At 39.5% G+C, this 20,839-nt stretch overlaps 1 protein-coding gene across 8 annotated transcripts in view; it reads right to left on the bottom strand.

Moving 5' to 3' along the window:
* GIGYF2 (GRB10 interacting GYF protein 2) overlaps positions 1-19,187 on the bottom strand; it is a 127,870-nt gene extending 108,683 nt beyond the window's left edge. For 3 of the 8 annotated variants that reach the window (XM_043462000.1, XM_043462006.1, XM_043462005.1), the window contains exons 1-2: positions 19,098-19,186; positions 14,391-14,456 (exon numbers count right to left, since the gene is read on the bottom strand). The gene's annotated coding sequence lies outside the window, so the exon portion shown is untranslated. Of the gene's footprint in view, positions 1-14,390; positions 14,457-14,920; positions 15,047-15,837; positions 15,908-19,097 lie in introns of those variants that run through there. The other 5 variants (XM_043462001.1, XM_043462004.1, XM_043462008.1 and 2 more) reach the window with 5 other exon arrangements.
* Between the last annotated feature and the right edge of the window lie 1,652 nt (positions 19,188-20,839).

Below are 20,839 nucleotides of genomic sequence, written 5' to 3'. Positions count from 1 at the left end.
TGACAATGCAGGAGACCAAGACACAGGTTTGATCCCTGGGTAAGGAAGACCCTCTGGACGAGGGCATGACAACCCACAGCAGTATTCTTGCCTGGAGAATCCCATGGACAGAGGAGCCTGGCGGGCTGCAGTCCACAGGGTTGCAAAGAGCTGGATACGACTGAGTGACTAACAGACCACTGTTTTCAGTTTACTAGTCAGTCAGGCTCAAAAGCCTAGAATCATCTGAAACTCCCTCCTCTTCTCTGTCCCTCATATGTAATCATTTTGCCTGAAATTTGGTCAATTTCCCTTCAAGATTCCACCTGCATTCTTTCATCATAGCCAAACTTTTGTTAACCCATGTCTGGATTACTACAATAAAATTTCTAATCTGCTCTCCTGACTCAGCCTCTGATTACATCCAACAAGATCAATCTTTCTAAACCCTCTGTGTATGATCAAAACTCCTCGTATTTTCAGGTTTCCATCAATCTGACAATCTATACCTTCTCAACTCAACCTTCCACTGTTCCACCTCCAAACTCAAAGCCAAATGATAACTTTCAACTCTCTACTGCATTCTCCTTCTGTCATTGAGGCTCATGCCACCCCCTTACCCTCTAAGGCCCACCCTCACATCCGCCTTCCTTTACAGTGGCTTATACAAAACCCAGGATACATTCAAATAAACACTCCATAAAATATTTCCCAAAGGAGAAGGAAAATCTGAACAAAAGATGCAAAAATGGAATAGAATCTATAGCGTGCAATACTGGGGGTGAGGTGCTTTTTGAAACTGTATAGAAAACCTTGAAAGGAAAGAAAAAACAGAAAAGAAATTTGGGAGGAAGGACACACCGTTTCAGACAAAACGAATGTGAGGAGCCATCCTAAGTAACTTAATATACATGTACATCTTGAACTCCAGTGTGGAGCGATAATGAGAGACAGAGATTTGGAAGCAAATCTACAGACTTGTGTCCAAATATTGCATAAAACTATCCCAAAGAAGAGGTCAAGAAGGGACATGTACGAGGATGAGGATACAGGGAGGAAAAAAAGACCATGCGGTTAGGTCTCTTTAGCCCTAACCTTTCACCTGAAGTCAAATTCACTGACTCTAGCTTCTTCCACATCCACTTTATCTAAAGCACAAAGGAAAAAGAACTAGGTTCTTTGGGGAGATTATCTGATTATCCATCCATTAGCTCAATAAGGTTAAAAATTAAAGTGAAGTGTGAAAAAGGATGGCCATATTCCAGAAGTCTTTGTATTTTATGTCTCAAGAGCAATGGAAGGCTATGAAAAGATTTGGGCCAGAAAGTGTCCACGATGAAACTCACACTTTAGAAAGATCATTCAGGATGCCAGGAGGAAATAAATCAGCAAAAGTTAAGAGAAAGGAGAGGTATCAGTAATCCAACAGATAGCATGGATCTGCATACCAGGAGAAATGAGAGAGAAGTGACAATAACAACAATACTCACTGATACGAAAAAAATGTCAACAATATATGAAGTGTTCAAGACAAGGTTACAGGATACAGAGGATATAACTACAATCAACACATCTTAAAATTCATTCCTAGTGGGTATTTACATATGCCCCCAGGTGTAATATTTACTTCTGAATGGTGAAATTATGAGTAATTCTTTTCCTAGTAAGTTACTAATTTGTGTTTAAAATAAAGATAATACTGGCCCAAAAATATATATATATTAATGGAAGAATTCAGAAGTTTCAAATATTGACGTCAAAAAAGAGAGACTGGAAAGTCTTCACGGGCTTCCATAATGAAGTAACCGGTGACCTGAAGGGCGCAATGAAAGCAGCATGATGAGGACAGTGAGACTGCAGAGGCTGGGAGGTGAGAAAGGGAGACTACAAACGCAGCCGACTGTTTCTAGGATCTTAGCTGTGAAAAAGCAACGAGAAACGAAGCAGAGTAGAAAGAAAATTTCCACTTTCACTTTAGAGGAAAATATCCTAAAGGAAAACTACCAGTACAATCAAAAAGTGAAGAAACTATTTAGCAAAAATATGATGGAAGTGCAGCTGTGAGAAGGCAGGCTGGACGGGGCTTCAAAAAACAAATGCGAAAAAAAAAAGACACGCTCTGCCTATCCACTTGTGACAAGAGCAAAGTATGTTCAAATGACTGAAGATACCTGCAAGCTTTTTGCGGGGGAATAGCAAGTGGTGGGGAATTCACATTCGATAGCCTCAATTTTCTCAGATAAGTAAGCAAATGACAGTAGGTGACAGGGTAAGGTTTGAGAAGAATGCAGAAATGGTAGCTGCTGTGATCTACAATAGCATTTTTTTTAATTAAATTTAGGAATAATTATGAATTTACCCCTGGAGAAGGAAAGAGCAACCCACTCCAGTATTAATGCCTTGAGAATTCCATGGACAGAAGAGCCTGGCAGGCTATACAGTCCACGGGGTCACACAGAGTCGGACACAACTGAAGTGACTTAGTACACATGAATTTATACAAATGTTACAAAGATATTACAGATATTCCCTCAGTTTCCCCTAACATAAACAACTTACATTACCACAGTACACCTGTCACGACTAAGACACCAACATTGGTACACCACTAGTAACTACACTCAGACTTAACCAGTTTTTCCAACAATGTCCTTGTTCTGTTCTGATCTCATCCAGAACTGGCATGTGAATGGAAGAGGATGACAATCCCGATGCTGCCTGCTGATGCACCTACCACTGGGTGGGAAAACCAGTGAGAGAACCTCAGAGGGATAAAGGAAAGGTAAAACGTCAAACTATCAGGGGAAGACGGGCCTCGGTAACCCCGACAACACTGGAAAGCGTCCTGTGAGCAGTGTAACGCACAGAGAGGTGATGAGGCCCTCCCCCCTTCCGTCTCTCCTCTCTCGCGACTCCAATTCCGGGGATAACGACCTCAGAGGAAGGGCTACCCTCGGATTTTAAACAGAGCTGACTTAAAAACAGCTGAGAGGATATTTCTGCTGCCGCTGCTGCTAAGTCACTTCAGTCGATATTTCTACATAACTGCTATTTCAGACCTTGCCCGTTATTCAAAATTCCTTATAAGTGAATCCAAGTAACATAGTTCTTCTGCACTTAATACCAGAAAGTTGACAGTCTTTGATAAACTGCATCCTACGCCTGACAATGTATTTAATCTGGCCTTTTTGTCAACTTCTTAAAGACACTGAATCAGCCCTCACTAGCACTGATTACTAGTATATAATTATTTTTCTTTTTTTCTATGTATTTTTCTAGCTTTCCTGAACTTCCTCAACTCCTCTTTGGGACCTCATCTATCACTCTGTGTGCGTCCAAATACATGCTCAATGGTGAACAGAGAAGAAATCAACATAGCTCTTTTATATTGTTGGGTCTGCAACAAAGAAAAGAGAGACCCTGGCCTCTCAGCTCTTACGTTTACCATTTTCTCACAGCCTGGTACAGTGCTGAGGAGCCAGATGACTTCTGGGCACACACAATCACCAACAACAGGAGGAAGCTACAGTTCTACATACTAAGTTCTGCCTGGACAAAGACAAATCAGAAGCCAAAGCAGAATCAAAACCTGGCACAATGGCTAGTGTTCTACTCTGAAAGTGTTCCCCAGTACTGCTTCCCAGGGGAAGTCTTGATGTATTGATTAGCTAACACTATGCTACTAACATATCAAAACATACGCTCCTTTGAAAACCCCCTGAATCTTTCTTTAAAAAATTATCTGCTACTGTATCGCTCCGATATCAATGTAAAAACTGCCCAGAAAAAACCTATGGCAAACCTGGGATGAAGTCCAGCCAGTACGGTGCAGAGTCTGCCAAAAGACTAACAAAGAATAAACACCAAGAACCTGAATCTGCCTCCATCTTCCCCACCTTCACTTTCCCAAAAGCAGAAAAAAGAACTACTCCCCTAGCACTCTTAAGATGTACCAAACAATTAGTTGTGTTCCCATTCCAGCAACCAGCTATTCATATCTTAGCCAGACCTAGAGTAATACAAGATTAGTAACTCCACTTCTGCAAATTAGTTCAACCACTTCAAAAGACAGTTTAGCAGTTACCTATTACATCTAAATAATACACCTTCTGGTGACCCCACAATCCACTGCTAGGCATACACTCAAGGAAAATTTCTACCCAGAGAAGAGTATAAGATATGCATAGTAGCTTTATTCATACCTGACACGTGGCTATCATGTTTACCAACACAAATGTCCATCAACAGGTGAATGAATAAGCAAATATATGGGAGCTTCAAGGTTGGTGAAGATGTGGAAAGGATGGCGCAAAGCACTCTGATGCGCCCTTTCCCACACGCCGTGCCCTATGCATCCCTGCCACCTGGCTGTTACTGACTTAGGTAACATCACTAATAATGAGACAAACTGGCACCACATGCCTCCTGATGAGATACATGGACAAGGACACAGTATCACTAATGTTATATTCCTGACAAAAATGCATAAACTAAAATTAATTTTGAAAAAATCAGTAAGTCCAAATTGACAATACAAATTCAATCTACCATAGTCACCAAAAATACCAATGCCACAAAAGACAAAGGCTGAAGAACCATCCCAGATTAAGGGAGACTAAAGAGACATAAAAACCAAGTGTAAGCATGATTCTTAATTCCATCCTGAACCAGCAAAAAAAAAAAAAAAAAAGCTGTAAAATACATTAAAGAGATAATTAGAACAATTTGAATAGGAGACACGGATTAGACAACAGTATTATACCAATATTACTTTTCTATGATTTTGAAATTTTTACTGTGATTATGTAGAGGAATGTTCTCATTCTTAGAAAATAACACTGAAATGTTTAGAGGAAAAGGAGTATGAAGTCTGTAACAGACTCTCAAATAGAACAGAACTACAAAAATTTAAAATTAATATTATATATATATCTGCATATGTGGAGAAAGAAAAAAGAAAATGAGAGGTAAAGAAAATACGCCATTCAGTCCCTAAGTCATATACGACTCCTTGTGACCCCATGGACTGCAGCATGCCAAGCTTCCCTGTCCTTCACCATCTCTTGGAGCTTACTCAAACTCATGTCCATTGACTTGGTGATGCCATCCAACCATCTCATCCTGTCGTCCCCTTCTCTTCCTTCCTTCAATATTTCCCAGCGTCAGGGTCTTTTCCAATGAATCAGTTCTTCGCATCAGGTAGCCAAAGTATTGGAGCCTCAACTTTGGCATCAGTCCTTCGAATGAATATTCAGGGTTGATTTCCTTCAGGATTGACTGGTTTGATCTCCGTGCTGTCCAAGGGACTCTCAAGAGTCTTCTCCAGCACCACAGTTCAAAAGCATCAACTCTTTGGTGCTCAGACTTCTTCACAGTCCAACTCTCACATCCGTACAGGACTACTGGAATAACCATAGCTTGACTAGACAGAACGTTGTCAGCAAAGTAACATTTGCTTTTTAATACACTATCTAGGTTTGTCATAGCTTTTCTTCCAAGGAGCAAGCATCTTTTAATTTTATAGCTGTAGTAACGGTCTGCAGTGATTTTGGAGCCCAAGAAAATAAAGTTTGTCATTGTTTCTACTGTTTCCCCCGCTATTTGCCAGGAAGTGATGAGACCGGATGCCATGATCCTCGTTTTTTTGAATGTTGAGTTTTAAGCCAGCTTTTTCAGTCTCCTCTTTCACCTTCATCAAGAGGCTCTTTCTTTAGTTCCTGTTCACTTTCTACCATTAGGGTGGTATCATCTGCACATCTGAGGTTGTTGATCCAGCTTGTGATTCAACCAGCCCAGCATTTCTCATGATATACTCTGCATATAAGTTAAATAAGCAGGGTGACAATACACAGCCTTGATGTACTCCTTTCCCAATTTTGAACTAGTCCTCTGTTACATGCCCAGTTCTAGCTCTTGCTTCTTGACCTGCATACAGGTTTCTCAGGAGGCAGGTAAGGTAGTTTAGTACTCCCATCTCTACAAGAATTTTACAGTTTTATTATCAGGAAATGTTAAAAATGGTAACCAAATGGGTGAAGGGCATATGGAAAGTTTAAGCAATTTTTTGCAACTTTTCTGTATTTCTGTTTGAAATTATTTCAAAATAAAGTTTTTTTTTTTAATTATATATATTTACACAACAAAATACTGACCAACAAGGAAGAATTAATTGATACCTGCAACAACATTGCCTGAGTATCAGTCACAGTGTTCAGCAAAAGGAGCCAGCCACCAAAGAATATACACTGTAACATTCCTTTTATGATGTTCAACAGGTAAAATAATCAATTCTGACAGATGTCTGAACTCTGTTCACCAGGGAAGCAGGGACTACTTACTGGGAAGGAGAAAAGGAAAATCTTTTGGGGTGCTAGAAATGCTCACTATCTTGATTTAGGTGGTGACTACAGAACTGATACATTATGTAAAAAATTTTCCAACTATACACTTCAGATTTGTGCACATATTTACTATATTTTATACTTCAATTTTTAAAAGGTTACAATAAACCATAAATGGTTTAGCTAAGGGGGGAAAAGAGTACAAGTAAAAATATTTTAATGGACATGAAGCAAAACGATTTTAAAGGCAAATCTTCTGATAATACTAAATTCACTCCCTACTTAAATTTCTGTCATTAAAAAGATCTTATACCACTATCTTGATAACATAATCTATAAATATATCAACTTTTAAGACTATAAACAAGTCCACGCTCAAAGGAAGCAAGACTCAGGCACTAAGCTAAAATAATTCATTTTTTCAAACTTTAGCAAAAAGCTAAGTAAAAAAATGAAAAGGTTCAAACATGAGAGAGGAATCACACTTACCACGTCACTTATAATTATAAAAGACTGAAAGCAATCCGTAAAAAGCAGCACATTCCCTCAACATAATACAAGTACAATAATGTTTGCACACAGAGTGTAACTGTACACACAGTCATCCCTCAGTACTGAGGGGGACTGGTCCCAAAACCCTATCCGATACCAAAATTCAGGGATGCGCAAATCCTTTACACTCTGCCCTCCACATCCAAGAATGTGGAACCGATGGATACAGAGGGCCAACTGTCTTAAAAAACAGAACAAATAAAGACATGCTCATGAAGTGGGATTAATAATTGTTTTTCTGTTTTCATAACTTGCAGCAATATTCTTAAATTACTTTTACAGCAAAGTACATTTTAATTCCCACAAAAAGTGCATGCCTTGTCTGTTTGAAATACTTTTACAATCCCAACATAAATGTCAAAGGAAGTTTATTTCTTTGCAACATAAACTCCTTTTAAAAAATAACTTAAAGGTACAAAAATAAAAGGAAAAATTCACCTATTAGAGCAAAAAACACATTTTCCTTCTGCACCCACCTGTATGACGATACCAACTCTCTTCATTTTTAAACATGCAAACTTTTAAAAATATTTCTTAAAATATGATGTTAACACATCTACTAATGACAAAAATTCATGAAGCAAAATTAGGCTTCACTACTAAACATTTATCCTAAAGAACAAAGGACTCCTTCCCCACCTCCCCAGGAAATCATGTCATAACTGTCTACTTCTCTGTTACCACACATTATTGTATGAAATTTAACAAAAAATACTATTTATTTCTATGTCAATTATACTTTTTTATGACATATCTTCAAAAATACTATAGATGCTCTGTTGGCTTCTCTTCTCATCCTAAAAAGAATTCAAATTTGAATTTACAGCACTGAAATGAACACTGCAATCCAGCACAATCTGAATCACTACCCACTGCCATGAAACTAAGGTCAGAATTATTCCTAACGGCTCCAAAGCAAGATAAATGGATAAACGAATACTACAATAAACATACCTTGGAATATTCTCATCACTTAAAAAAAAACACCTAATTACTGATACATGCAACAACATGGACGTATCACAAATACTACACTAAGCAAAAGTCAGAACCAAAATGAACACATACACAATAATTCCATTTACATAAAACTGGCAGAAGAGGCCAAATTATCTATAGTCACAGAAAATAAATCAGTGGTGGGAGAAGGAAAAGGACTGCAAAAAAGCAGGAGGAGAGTTCTGGGGGTGATGAAAATGTTATATATCTTGATTGTCATTATGGTTACAGAAGTAAATACACTTATCAAATCTTATCAAATGTACGCTCAGCCTGAGTACACTTAAAATGAGGACATTTTATTGAATATAAATGAAACCTCAGAAAGTTAATTTTGAAAAACACTAAGCTTACTAAAAGCAGACTGCCTCCTCAGAAAGCAATGCATTACAAGACTAACATTTTATATTTCTTTTATGTTAAACTGCCTTTCTTTACATCTATTAAAATAGAGGTTAAATAAAGTTTTGGATAATATTTAAAACTGAGAAACACTGTTCAGAACTGTGCCATTTTATATAGTTCCTATTAACCACATGTAGCTATATCAAATTAAATCAATTAAAATTTAAAATCTAGCTCCTCCAAGAGGGAGGAAAGTAATTTTACAGTAGTCAAACCTGACAAAGTACAACAGTCAACCAAGTATCAAAATCAATATTAACAGTAATAAATCACGCTGACAGTATATGCTCTTGATATGATGTGGCGCTTTACTTCTGTAGTCTTCCTCCCAAAAACCCATGACTCATAACCAGGAGAAAATCATTAGACAAATTCCAACAGAGAAGCAGTCTACGAAATACTTAACCAGTACCCCTCAAAATTGTCAAAACTGTTAACAGAAGGGAAGTATGAGAAACTAACACAGCCAAGGGGAGCCTATGGATTGAATATGTGACTAAATGTAATGTGGTATCCTGGACAGGGTCCCGAAACAAAAAAACAGACTAGGGAAAACTAAGGAAATCTGAATAAACTTAGTGAATAAGCGATACTGATTACTTAGTTATAACAAATGCACGACAGTAATGTAAGATGCTAACAATACAAAAACTGGGTGTGGTATACTATGGGAGCTCTCTTGTACTATATTCTCAATTTCTCTGTGAATCTAAAACTGTTCTTTTTTTTTTTAACTGGAGTATAATTGCTTTATAATGTTTTGTTTTAGTTTCTGCTGTACAACGTGAATCAGCTATATGTATACATTATCCCCTCTCTCTTTACAACTATTCTTAAAAACAAGGCCTCCGAGGGAATTCCCTGGCAGTTCAGTGGTTAGGACTCCTAACTTCTACTGCAGGGGGCATAAATTCAATCCCTGGTCAGGGAATTAAAATCACAAAAGATGCACAGCCAAAAAAAATTTTTTTTAATTAAAAAAGTAAAGCCTACTGAGTTCTTGTAATAAAAAAGTAAAGGTTTCTGCATTTTAAAAATTGCAGGTTCCCTCAGTCACACTAACCACATGTCAAGTGCTCAACAGTCACATGTGGCTAGTGGTTACAGTGTTTGACAGTGGAGATTTACATACAGAACATTTCTATCACAGCAGAAAATTCTGTTAAGACAGTGCTGGCGTAGATGACTATTTTTAATGGGACCAATACAGAAGAGTATTTTATAACTGCCTACAACTTATGAACAGATATACCTCTACCCAGAATTAAAAACCCTCACTGAAATCTAAACACCCCCAATATGTTTATTCCAGTTTCTAATTCAAACAATTACTTTTTGAAAATGCTTTTAAAAAGTCAATGTAGGAGGTCCTGGGGCGATATTAAAGAGAGAAAAAGCACATTTTAGAACAAAAAATAAATGTAGATTTAATGTAAAAAAAAAAAAAAAAAGTCAATGTAATATATATAAATGTAACACTGAAAAATGTTTCACTCACCAGAGAGCAATTCTCTGAAACTCTTTCAAGGTATCCAAGATGTCAAATCTGTTAATTTTAAGATATTCTCTGCATTTTTCACTATGTTGGCACTGCACCAGTCGTGGGTAAACCGCTGACCGCTTTAGCACCATTCCAAGTAATGGTACCAAACTGTGCTAGTACCCACCGTGTTCTTCACTGCCATGTGCCTTTTACTCACGAGAAAGAAAAAAGCCAGGTTTACTTAAGAATGCCCTTAATAAAGCAGCAAAAGCTGCCAATTAATCTTGGTTTCTGTGTACACATCTTTTTAATATTCCTAATGTGATGAAGTCAGAAGTATACATGACGTACTTCTGCTGCACACCACCATCTCTAAGAAAGGCACTTAGATGCCCTTGAGTTACAAGCTCAACTACTTACTTCCGTTCATGAAACACACTGAATTGAAAGCGCTGAAACACAAATAAAATCATCCAAACCTAGGTATATACCAGACACTTTTCAAAAAATGAGGATGAATTTCCTTCATATACTTCAACTAATGTAATAAACAGCAACAGACTCAATGCAGAAGCAGCTATGAGAATCCAGCTGCCTTCTACAAAGTAAGACATAAAAAGCAATTTTTAAAAAGGGAAAACAGTGTCACTCTTCTCAGCAAATTTTTTTAGAAATATTTTAGAAAACTAGTATTTCTCATTAAAAATATACTTATGTTAACATGTAAAGAAATTGTTGCTATTTTTAAATCAATAAATCAAAAAAAAAAAAAATCAATAAATCAATTGAAATTTCTCAATGTGGTGAAGATAGATATAACTGAAAAGCCAAAAGCTCTTTGGGGTCCTCTCTTTTTTTTTTTTTTTTTGGGGTCCTCTAATTCTTACGAAGGTAAAGGAGATCTAAAATCAAAAAGTTGAGAGCATCTATCTCAGAGAAAGAGGAAAATATAACACAACAAATATATAAATTAACTTAAACAAACATACACACATACACTTGAAAGTATATCAAGAGACATAAAACATCCCTGATGACAAGAATACCAAGATCCAAATGGACACTTCAAAAGTATCTCAGGTTAAAAATGTATTTTTCAAAAGACAGAGAAACTTTTCACATTTTTGAGATTTACTTATATGATTTCTTTATTGCCTCTACTACTAGGCTGTAAGACCCACAAGACAGGACTTTGAGTGTTTTGCTCATCACTATGGCTAGCCCAGCACCTGGAACGAAGCAGGTATTCAAATAATTTGTTGGATTGAAAACAAAACAAAAAAGACAAAAGACTTAAAAACAGAACCCACTGAGGTCTCTATGCACATTAAAATATGACACTTGACTATCAAAATGTATCTATCTGCATAGTAATAAAATTATAACCGCTACCAATCACTGAGAGTCTATTTATCAACACCACATGCCAGACACTGTACTGCGCAGACTTTTAATTCCCAAATCACCACAGGATGTATTTTCCAGTAAGGAAAACCAGGTTCCAAGAAGTTAACTTATTTATCTAGAGTTACAGGTAGTTAAGTGACAGAAAATTAAACCCACACTTCTGTTTAATGACCACAAGCTTTTTCTCTAAATACTGACACAGTGCTCAATACTCCTTAGTTATTTTCTTCCTCCCATTTCCTTGCAATTTTCAGAGGAATTTAGTTGTGAAAGTAACTTTTTCTCCTTTTCCCAATCTCCCACTGTCCCACTATCACTATCCTCCAATTTCTATTCCTTCTCGTCACTCAAGCAATACAGTGAGCCCCTCTGCCCTCTGGTTGCATGCGTGCATGCGCAGTGGTGTCTGACTCTTTGAGACCTCATAGACTGTAGCCGCCAAGCTCCTCTGTCCATGGGATTTCCCAGGCAAGAATACTGGAGTGGGTTGCTATTTTCTTCCCCAGGTGATCGTCTCAACTCAGGGACTGAACCCATTTCTCCTGCGTCTCCTGCACTGGCAGGCGAATGCTTTACCACTGAGCTCCTAGGGGAAGACCCAGGCCCTGTGGTTGGGGAAGAATACATATTCTCAGAGCACACTATCAGAAATTTCATTAACAATAGCAAAATTAATATAAGAGATTAAAAAGTGTCAGATTCTAGAACATGAATTAAGGCTTTCTGACCTACCGATCCTGCAAGATGACTTCATCCAGTTACTCAATTAGCCATGGTTTGGGCAAAACCATCTTAATTCCTAAGGGGCTAACCATGAAATCCCCTGGATGTAACCATCTCTTCAAGGACTGAGCCAAGATTTACCAATTACTAGGTACCAAAACAATACCTCTGACAATTCTGTCAGTCTCTGCAACCAAAGGACCATTACTGAAGAGACCAGAGCTCCGAAGACTTCCTCAAGGTTCAGAACAACTAGAACAAAAAGAGCTTTGTTCCCAAAGAACACTCTGGGCACAGTATCACCACACAAAAAGCTATTACTGTTACTGTCATTTTCCCCACCTTATAGTTCTGAACAATATGTAAATGTTTCTTTTTCCCCCCTTTTGGTGAAAGGAGAATAAAATTAGCAACTAATAAACTAGTCAAGAAAAATTACAATGCCATAAACATGACCATGTTATTTGATAATCTCACCACAAGCCAATCTTTTCCAGAGAGGGCTCCCCAAAGCCTGTGCAAGTTTACACTTTTTAAGCCCCACAAAGCCTTGAACATGCTTTACCTCAACTTCTGTATTATAAAGAAAATGAACAATATGAGAAAGGACTCTTCTACCTTAAAAATTAATTTAGCAGACTTCCATGGTGGCATAGTGGGTAAGAATCCACCTGCCAATGCAGGGGACAGGCGTTGGATCTCCAGTCTGGGAAGATTCCACATGCTACAGAGCAACAAAGCCTGTGTCCCAAAACTTCTGAGCCCGTGATCTACGGCCCAGGAGCCCTAGATGGCCCATGGCTCCTAGAAACTGGAGCACCTAGAGCCCGTGCTCCCCCACCCAGAGAAGCCAACACAATGAGAAGCCGGACACCACAATGAACAGCAGCCCCTGCTCTCTGCAACTAGAGAAAGTCCACACAAAGCAACGAAGACCCAGCACAGCCAAAAATAAATAAAGCAGCACTCTAAAAAAAAAATTTTAATTTAGCTGCAATCTGCTAAAGAAATCTTGCCTGAAAAAAAAAAACAAAACACATATCATAGGAAGTCACATTTGTGGTCTGTCACTCCACAAATCATTCTGTAACAGGTCACTTTTAATAAAAGTAAATAAAAGTAATCCCTATTCTTTTCATCAAAATCTTTATATATTAATTTACTAGCATAACAAGATCTGAGTAATAAAAAGATGACTTAAGCAATTAGATGTCACCAAGTACATACAAGCTACAAAAAAAAAATAAACAGGACTTCTAAATGCTCCACTAAAAAAAAGTTTTTCTTCAATACTTAGCAACTCTAGTATACAAAAACACATAATACAAGTTTATGCTGTCTCCTTGATTCTTTCCCAAAAGTAAAAATCCCTGCTACCACTCAAATGTGAATTTAGATTCATATACAGAAGTCCTACCCTTCAAATCCTCTACAGACCTCCTCATATCCAAGTGTTATGTAAAAAGTACAAATTAAAATTTATCAAAGTAATCAATGTAAACTAAATAACCAATTAATTTTTCCAAACTAAGCCTCGTATCTGCTAATAGTTCTTTACAAAACCTTTATCACACATGATCCTCTGAACCCACAAAACCAAGAAATTTTGTTAAAACACTGCACTTGGAACCAACTGTTCCAAGAATGGTTGGTTAGACCTACTAGGCCTCGTTCACCAAAATATACACATGTATTTTAACTCTTCAGGACACGTAAATTAAAACCACCAAGATAAATACAGGAAAATTTTCGAGGAAAAGGGAAAACATCTAGAAGCTTCTGTGCGATTCTGCATAGAAAAGGCAACATTCCACCTTCTCTGAGACCTGCCGCCACTCTTAGGAGTGGGACCTTTCAAGATCCCAACCCCATGGCCATACTAACTAGACAAATGACGGAAATTTGGACAAAGTTCAATCTATCAAATTTTCCCTCTCAGCAATCTGAAAAGGGGATACCGAGCTAGTAACCATTTGGCTAGTGACACTAAAGCTTGAGTTTATATATGTGGCTGCAGGAATGAGGTGGCAATTTTCTTCTGTGTTTGCTAAAGCAGAAAAAGCCAGAGTGTGGAAAGACAACTAAAGCAAGATACAAAGAGATATGAGATAATACCTACTAGCCAGCAGGGAAAAAAGTGCTCTCTGGACTACTTTGTCTCCTGAATTCGTCCCAGTTCCTGGTTCATGTTGTTCATGAAGTTAAGTGCTCTTGGGTTCCTTAATATACCCTCTTACCTCTCCCCTCAGATGACTCCTCTTCCTGTCTTATGTCATCGAAAAATCATTATGATACTTTAAGACACAAATTCATACCAGGATCAATGCAGAAAAGGGATGCTTATTCTTACGGTTCATAAGGGATATGAATGGTACCAGAGAAATTGCTTCTATTTACTATCTGTAAGTTTGGAGAAATAAAAAGAACAAAAATAACCAGAGCCTTAAAAGCAAAAATTCTCTGCATAAGCCCTCAGTTTTGTGCTCCCCTTCAAAACTCACCTGTTCAAAAGTTCTGCTGGTTCACAGCAGGAAGTTTGAGCAGACTTTGTTCAGGTCCTTTTAACACTGTAAATAATAAAAGTATCACAGTAAATGACCCAGCAATCTCTTAGGAAACTTTAAAAACACAACTTTTACAATGAATATGCTTTGTAAAAACTGGATTCCAAACCTGGTTAAAATATTATAATTACCTGACATGCTTTTCATCCAGAGTCCCTGTCCTAAACTCTAAATAGTCTGTCTCAGTAGCTCTGAAATGCGACTTTAAAATATATTTTTTAAACCAAAGTTCCAAGTGATTCTGATGAAGCCAATAAATGAGCACCACTATAAGATTTCAGGAAATTATTCCTTGGCATTTTCATTCAAAACTACCACATATCTGATAGAAAACTGAGAGCTAGCAAGACAGCAATACAATATGTATCCTATGCAAATAATCAATGAGCCCCAAGATGTATGACCACTGCCAAAATGTTCAAGGAGCAAAGCTCCAGAAGTACTTTCAGATGCAAAATCAAAATCACCTTTTAAGGCTCTGAAGAGACAATATCTTAAACGTCCACAAGACGATGATATTTCAAGTGACAAATTGAAACAATAGCTTCAAGAGATTTCTTAGCTAAATTCAAATGATGATTTGAAGGCTGCTTCTAAAGAGTCAAAAAATAATAATTAAAAATTAAAGTTGACAATTCTACTGTCAAGCAAGAAAACAACTTGAGAAAGCCACTTTCATCTTTAATTTTGAAAAAAAGTAGCCATGTTACAATGTCCAAAAGGTCATCTAACTTTATCCACTGCACTCTACATTTTATAAGAGCAAGCAGAAGCAAAAGAGGGGAGAACTAGGTAACAAACTCTTCTCTGGGCCTAACTCAAGAGAACAAGCTCTAGTGTTATCTCCTATTTTAAGTATAAACAAAGTTCAAGGAAACTCTAGTTAACCAGAAAATATAAAAGGTGTGTGTTCTTTACTTAATTACTTGAGGTGAGGAAGCATATCATACTTTGAAAGTATTTTTATAAAATTAATTTTGGCTACAGGATATTCTTTTGTTTTTCAAATCTCCCCTCTTCTCTCTCAACCTCAAGTAAAATTATGGGCAATTCGAGAAAGGTAACATTTTTGTATTCCTGTGTAATTAATCTAGTACATTTCTCAGTCATCTGAGTGCATAAACAAATGATAAAATGCAATCCTGGTCAAGAAATAATAAGTGTCTAACTTGTATGTGTTGTATGTTTACTTATATTTTTAAAGACATGCAATTCTTCAGGGCATTAAAAGTGAATGGAAATCCTAAGACCTGATCACCATAAAATCTAGTGGGGGTTAAGGGGAGGAAAAAAAAAAAATACTTGGGTTCAGAGTTTTAACAACAATGGCCAAGTCATGTTAAGGCAATTCAAACTGCTGAAGAAAAATAGACATTGAACTTGCCTCTAATATACCTGGATTAACACCAACATAGGCTGGAGATTCAACCTAATGAGACTGGTCCCACTATAATCTATAAGAAATAGAATAAAACAGAAAAGTACCGAAAATTTAGTTATTAGAGGCTAACAGAGAACTACAAATGAAGTCAGTCTTCAAAAATGGCACAAATCAAAGATCCTTCAGAAGAGAAAGATAAACAAGACAGTAATAATCTCATCAACCAAAATGGTTCCCCCAGATGGCAATCACTACCAAGAGTGTCATCTTCCAATGTGAAGGTCAAAAAAAAAAAAAGACATATGGAATATTAAAATGCAGAGTCATGCGAGCAAATGAACCAATATGACATCAAAGACATAATTTGGAACTGTCATTTCAAAAACTCACCAAAGGAACAAAAGAGAGGAAGGCAATTTGTAAAAACACTACCTCCTCCCTAGCATCACTATCCCTGAAGCTGTAATTCCTAACGACACATTATTTTCAGGCAAGCAAAGATAAATTATTTTACATATATGCAACTCACCAACAAAAGCATTTCAAAATCAAAATATTAAATTCCTGAAGTGAATTAAAATGAAAGAAGACATTTGTGAGAGCTCAGTAATAAGAATATGGAGATAAGTTGAAAGAAAATCAGAAGAAAAGAAAATTTCCAAACCAACAAAAGTCTACTATCATAAAATTACTGAAGAACTAGTCTGAAAGATCAAAGTTGATGAACAAATAACTCAGCACAGTAAGTTTTACACATGTAAGATGCTATAAAAGATATACAAACAAGTTAGTGGACCAGTCCCTGAGGAATTTAAAACTAGGCTGGACAACACAGAAATCATTAAAAGGAATTCTTTACCATTAAAAATGTGAGTTAAAACACTTCTTCCAGGATATATTTCTTAATGATCTGTGTCTAAATTTCAAAGGAAATTCATTTCTCTACATTTTCAAATAGTCTGAAATATTTCAAAGACCCTCTTTTTAGAAAGCAAGTTCTTTTGAAAAATCCTTTTAGGCAGGTCATCATCAATCTCATTTAAAAACTTTGAGAAAGCTATTTCCTAACAATTTCCTGAAATATATGAGCCCCCTCAATTTTTCCAATTGGGGCAGGGAAGGATGTCCTGCTGGGGAGAAAGGGGTGGGCACACTGGCCCAAATTTCCAGATTCTGACTTCCAAGAGTCACAGAGGTGTGGAAAAAGACTCCAGGACAGCTGAACAACTCTACTCATCAGGACCAATGAGCCAGCACACTTCTTCTAGTAGGTTCCTTGTGATAGCGCCTCTCTGGCTTGACTACCTCGGTACCTTCCCAGCCACACCTGACCAGCTCACTTCAGTTTCTACCACAGGGTCTTTGCCCTTGATTCCTAGCCTGGGGCATTCCTCCTCCAGAGAGATACAGGGATTAGCTCCGCTACCTGTGTCAAGTCTTTCCTCAAATATTAGTTTTTACCCACCAAGGCCTTCCCAGGGCACTTCTAAAATGAACCCCTCCCCCCAAATCCCTATTATCCCATTACCCTGTCTCATTTTTTCCCACATCACTTATCACTACAGTATATCTTACCTAAAAGTATGTATTTACCTGTCTAGGAATGAGGTCCACAGAAACAGGAATTTTTGGTCTGTTTTGCTCCCAGCACCTAATAGTGTGGTATGATCTCAATATTTTTCAAATAAATTAATGCACAAATGACAGAAGAAATTAATGGAAGCACATAGTACCTTCTCCCTCCTTCAGTCTCAAAATCCTAAAATGTACAGAAAAGGCCAAGTACAGAAAAGGTTCAAAGCCTTTTCTTCTCTAGTGAATCACGACCATTACCTGTGTACTTTCCATTGTTAAATGTCTGTGTGACATTAAGAACTGTGTGACATTTTTCCAGATACATTCCACTTTTTAAACTTTTTTCTAGTGTCTTCTACTGAAGTCAACATTTGTTGGGACAGAAATGTACATGTTCCACTTTGAGCACTACACTAACTAGTTAAACGCATAAAAACATCAAGGAATGAGGCAACATATTTGTGTTCAAAATCAACAAACTCTGACAGGCCAGAGCTGCAAATACTAGGATAAAAGTTAAGTGTTCAAAAACGGTGACAATTTTTTCTAATTTAGAAAATCATTAGATTCTAAAAAGTAAATACTATGTAAGGGGAAAATATCTTCCATGCATACACACGGGTAACCAAAACTGCCTGTAATCCAAGGTATAAAACACTGAGTAAGTATAATCCAAGGTACACAACACTGTATAAGAAGCTGGTCACAGGTTCCGGCCCCTTCCTCGATCTCTCGCAAGTTAAACTGAAATACTTACCTTTCTTACAGAGAAAATAGATGTGCTTAAGTGTTCTTTCAGGGAAAGAAAGAATTTTTTAAAAAACAAAAACCCAGTGCTAGATAAATGCAAAGCAACGTAACTGGTTCCCGAACACGGTCAGACAATCTGCCTCTCCATACCCTCTTCCCTGGTCGCTTGGTTTATGTTTCAGCCAGAAAACTGAATTGATTCTGAGTGCTTTCGTGGGGAACCGCGGTCACTCAAGGCTAATGCCCATTTCAACCTGACGTGAAGGCTCGGGTCCCAAAGCTGCCATGGGTTCTGTCCTACTCTTCCCGACCTCCGTCCCAGGTTCGGATCATGGCTCCACCTTGGCTTCGGGCCTGGTCCAGACCCGGTCCTCTTGCCGCGGAAGGAGTCTCCCCAGTGCAGATGCTCGGTGAGGCAGGCAAGGGCGCATCTCCCCGAGGCCAGGTGTGGGGAGGAGCGCGGGCAGAAGCAGCTGTCTGGCCGCAGCAGCTGTTACCCCGGGCACCCCGAGGCTGGGCGGGCGGCTGGCCCGGAGAAGCAGGTAGCGGAAAGGCGAGCTCTCTGGCCCTGAGCGAGCCGGCCTGACACTGTCCACCCATCACCCTCCTCCCTTCCTCGGCTCCCCCTGCGATGCCAACGGGCCCGGGAGGAGAGGGCTCCCCAGCTCGACGGCAGAGACGCGCCAGGGCCCGGCGTGCCCCCGGCCGGGGAGGCGGCTCCCTCCCGCCCCGCACCTGACCTGTCCGCTCGCCTGACGCCCCAGCCGGCCGAGGCGGCTGCCGGGCGGCCTGGGGGTGTCCATGCGGCTGGGCCGGGTCGGGCCGGAGCGGAGGGGACGCCAGAGCGGGCGGCAGGCCCAGGAGAGCCAGGCAGGCCGGCGGAGCCCGGGCCGCGGAGCGGAGCCGGGCAAAGGGAGTGAGACCGAGTCGCTGGTTACCTGCGGTCCGGGACAGGGGAGACTCTCGGAACCCGTCAGTCCTCAGCCTCAACAACACAAGATGGCCGACACGTCGCCACGCACGTCACGTGACAGCGCGCTGTCTGCGCCCCGCCCCCGCTCCGCCCCCGCCCCGCCCCTCCTCTCCTCCCTCCCCGCTCCTCCAGCCTCCCACGACGTCCTTCCTTTCCTCCGCCTCCCTCCCGTCTTCCCCGGACACGCCCCTGCCCGAGCCCCGGATGTCAGGCGGGAGGAGGGCGGGGCCGCGGCAGAGCGCAGGCGCCTGCGAGTCCCTGGGCCAGAGCTCTCCCCGCTTGCCCTTGAGTTGAGTGGAGTTGGTATCCATAGTTGGATCTGGGCCAGTCGCCATGTGACTCACCGTCGTGTGCGCCCAGTCCAGAGCCCATTAGCAGTTCAGAAAGCTCTGCATCGTTTAGGAGCTGATTTTCCACACCAGAACTTTTCCACAGGTTTTCGTTCCGCCTTTTCCCTGCTCATTAGCCATCCTAGAGAAAAACGGGGACGTGACACGCTGAAATGCAAAGCAGTTTGTCTGCTTGTTAACGGTTCTGGTAGAACTGGGAATTCATTCTAGAGTCTTGGAATCTGACAGCTGGGGAGGACTTTAGAGATCAAGTCCCTCCTAGTGCGTCTCGGGCTATAGCTCTTCTGCCTAAATATCTCTTTATTTGCAGATTGCCAGGTAAAATACAGGCCACCCAGCAGCATCACGGACATACACTAAAAAATTATTCACTGCTTTTTCTGAAATTCACGTTAAACTGGGTACCCTGTATTTTTCTTTGGTACATAAGGTGACCCTACCCTTCTCAGGTCATCCCATTGTTTTCTTGTGCCTTCATCCTCTCCCTTATTTACAGGATCCTTCCTTTTACCTTTTAAAATACTCAAGTATCTTTCATCTTACAATTGAGTGTTAAAACCTTCCAATTCCCCCTACAACCACCTCTCCACCTCTTTGTTCCCTTTCAAAGCCAAACAGCACATGGGACTTTTCCTGGTGGTCCAGTGGCTAAAACTCCACACTCCCAGTGTAGGGGGCCAAGATTCAATCTCTAGTCAGGGAACTAGATCCTGCATGCTGCAACTAAGAATTTTCATGCTGCAACTAAAGATCCCACGTGACTCAGCTGAGACCCAGTGCAGCTAAATAAATACTTTCATTTTTTAAAAAGTCAAAAAGCACAGAAGAGGTGGTTTTAAGTACTTTCCTGATTTCTGTACCTAGCAAGCAGTTATCAACCATTCTAATGTGATTTCAGTCCTGACTGTTCACCCATTGCTTGCTCAGCCTACAAGTTGATAACTGGAGTTTTTCAGTCCTTATCATTTTTTTTTTTTTTCAGTCCTCATGTTAACTCAAGGGCTTCCTCAATGGCTCAGCCGGTAAAGAATCTGCCTGCAATGCAGCAGACACAGGAGTTGTGGGTTCAATCCCTGGGTCAGGAAGACCCCCTGGAGGAGAAAATGGCAACCCAGTCCAGTATTCTTGCCTGATAAATCCCATGAACAGAGGAGCCTGGCAGGCTACAGTCCAAAGGAACACAAAGAGTCAGACACAACTAAGCAACTGAGCACACACACACACACAACTTGACTTGGTTCTTCCCCATTTTCAATGTCATTGACCACTCCCTACCTCCTGAAATACTTTCTCCCTTCACCTTTATGCTCTTACTGCTCAAAATATGATCAATGAACAAGCAGTATCAGCATCACTT

Source organism: Cervus canadensis, chromosome 2 (assembly GCF_019320065.1).
Source record: "Cervus canadensis isolate Bull #8, Minnesota chromosome 2, ASM1932006v1, whole genome shotgun sequence".
Taxonomy (NCBI): domain Eukaryota; kingdom Metazoa; phylum Chordata; class Mammalia; order Artiodactyla; family Cervidae; genus Cervus; species Cervus canadensis.
The sequence above is the reverse complement of the archived record's forward strand: the minus strand, read 5'-3'. Positions and strand labels throughout refer to the sequence as shown.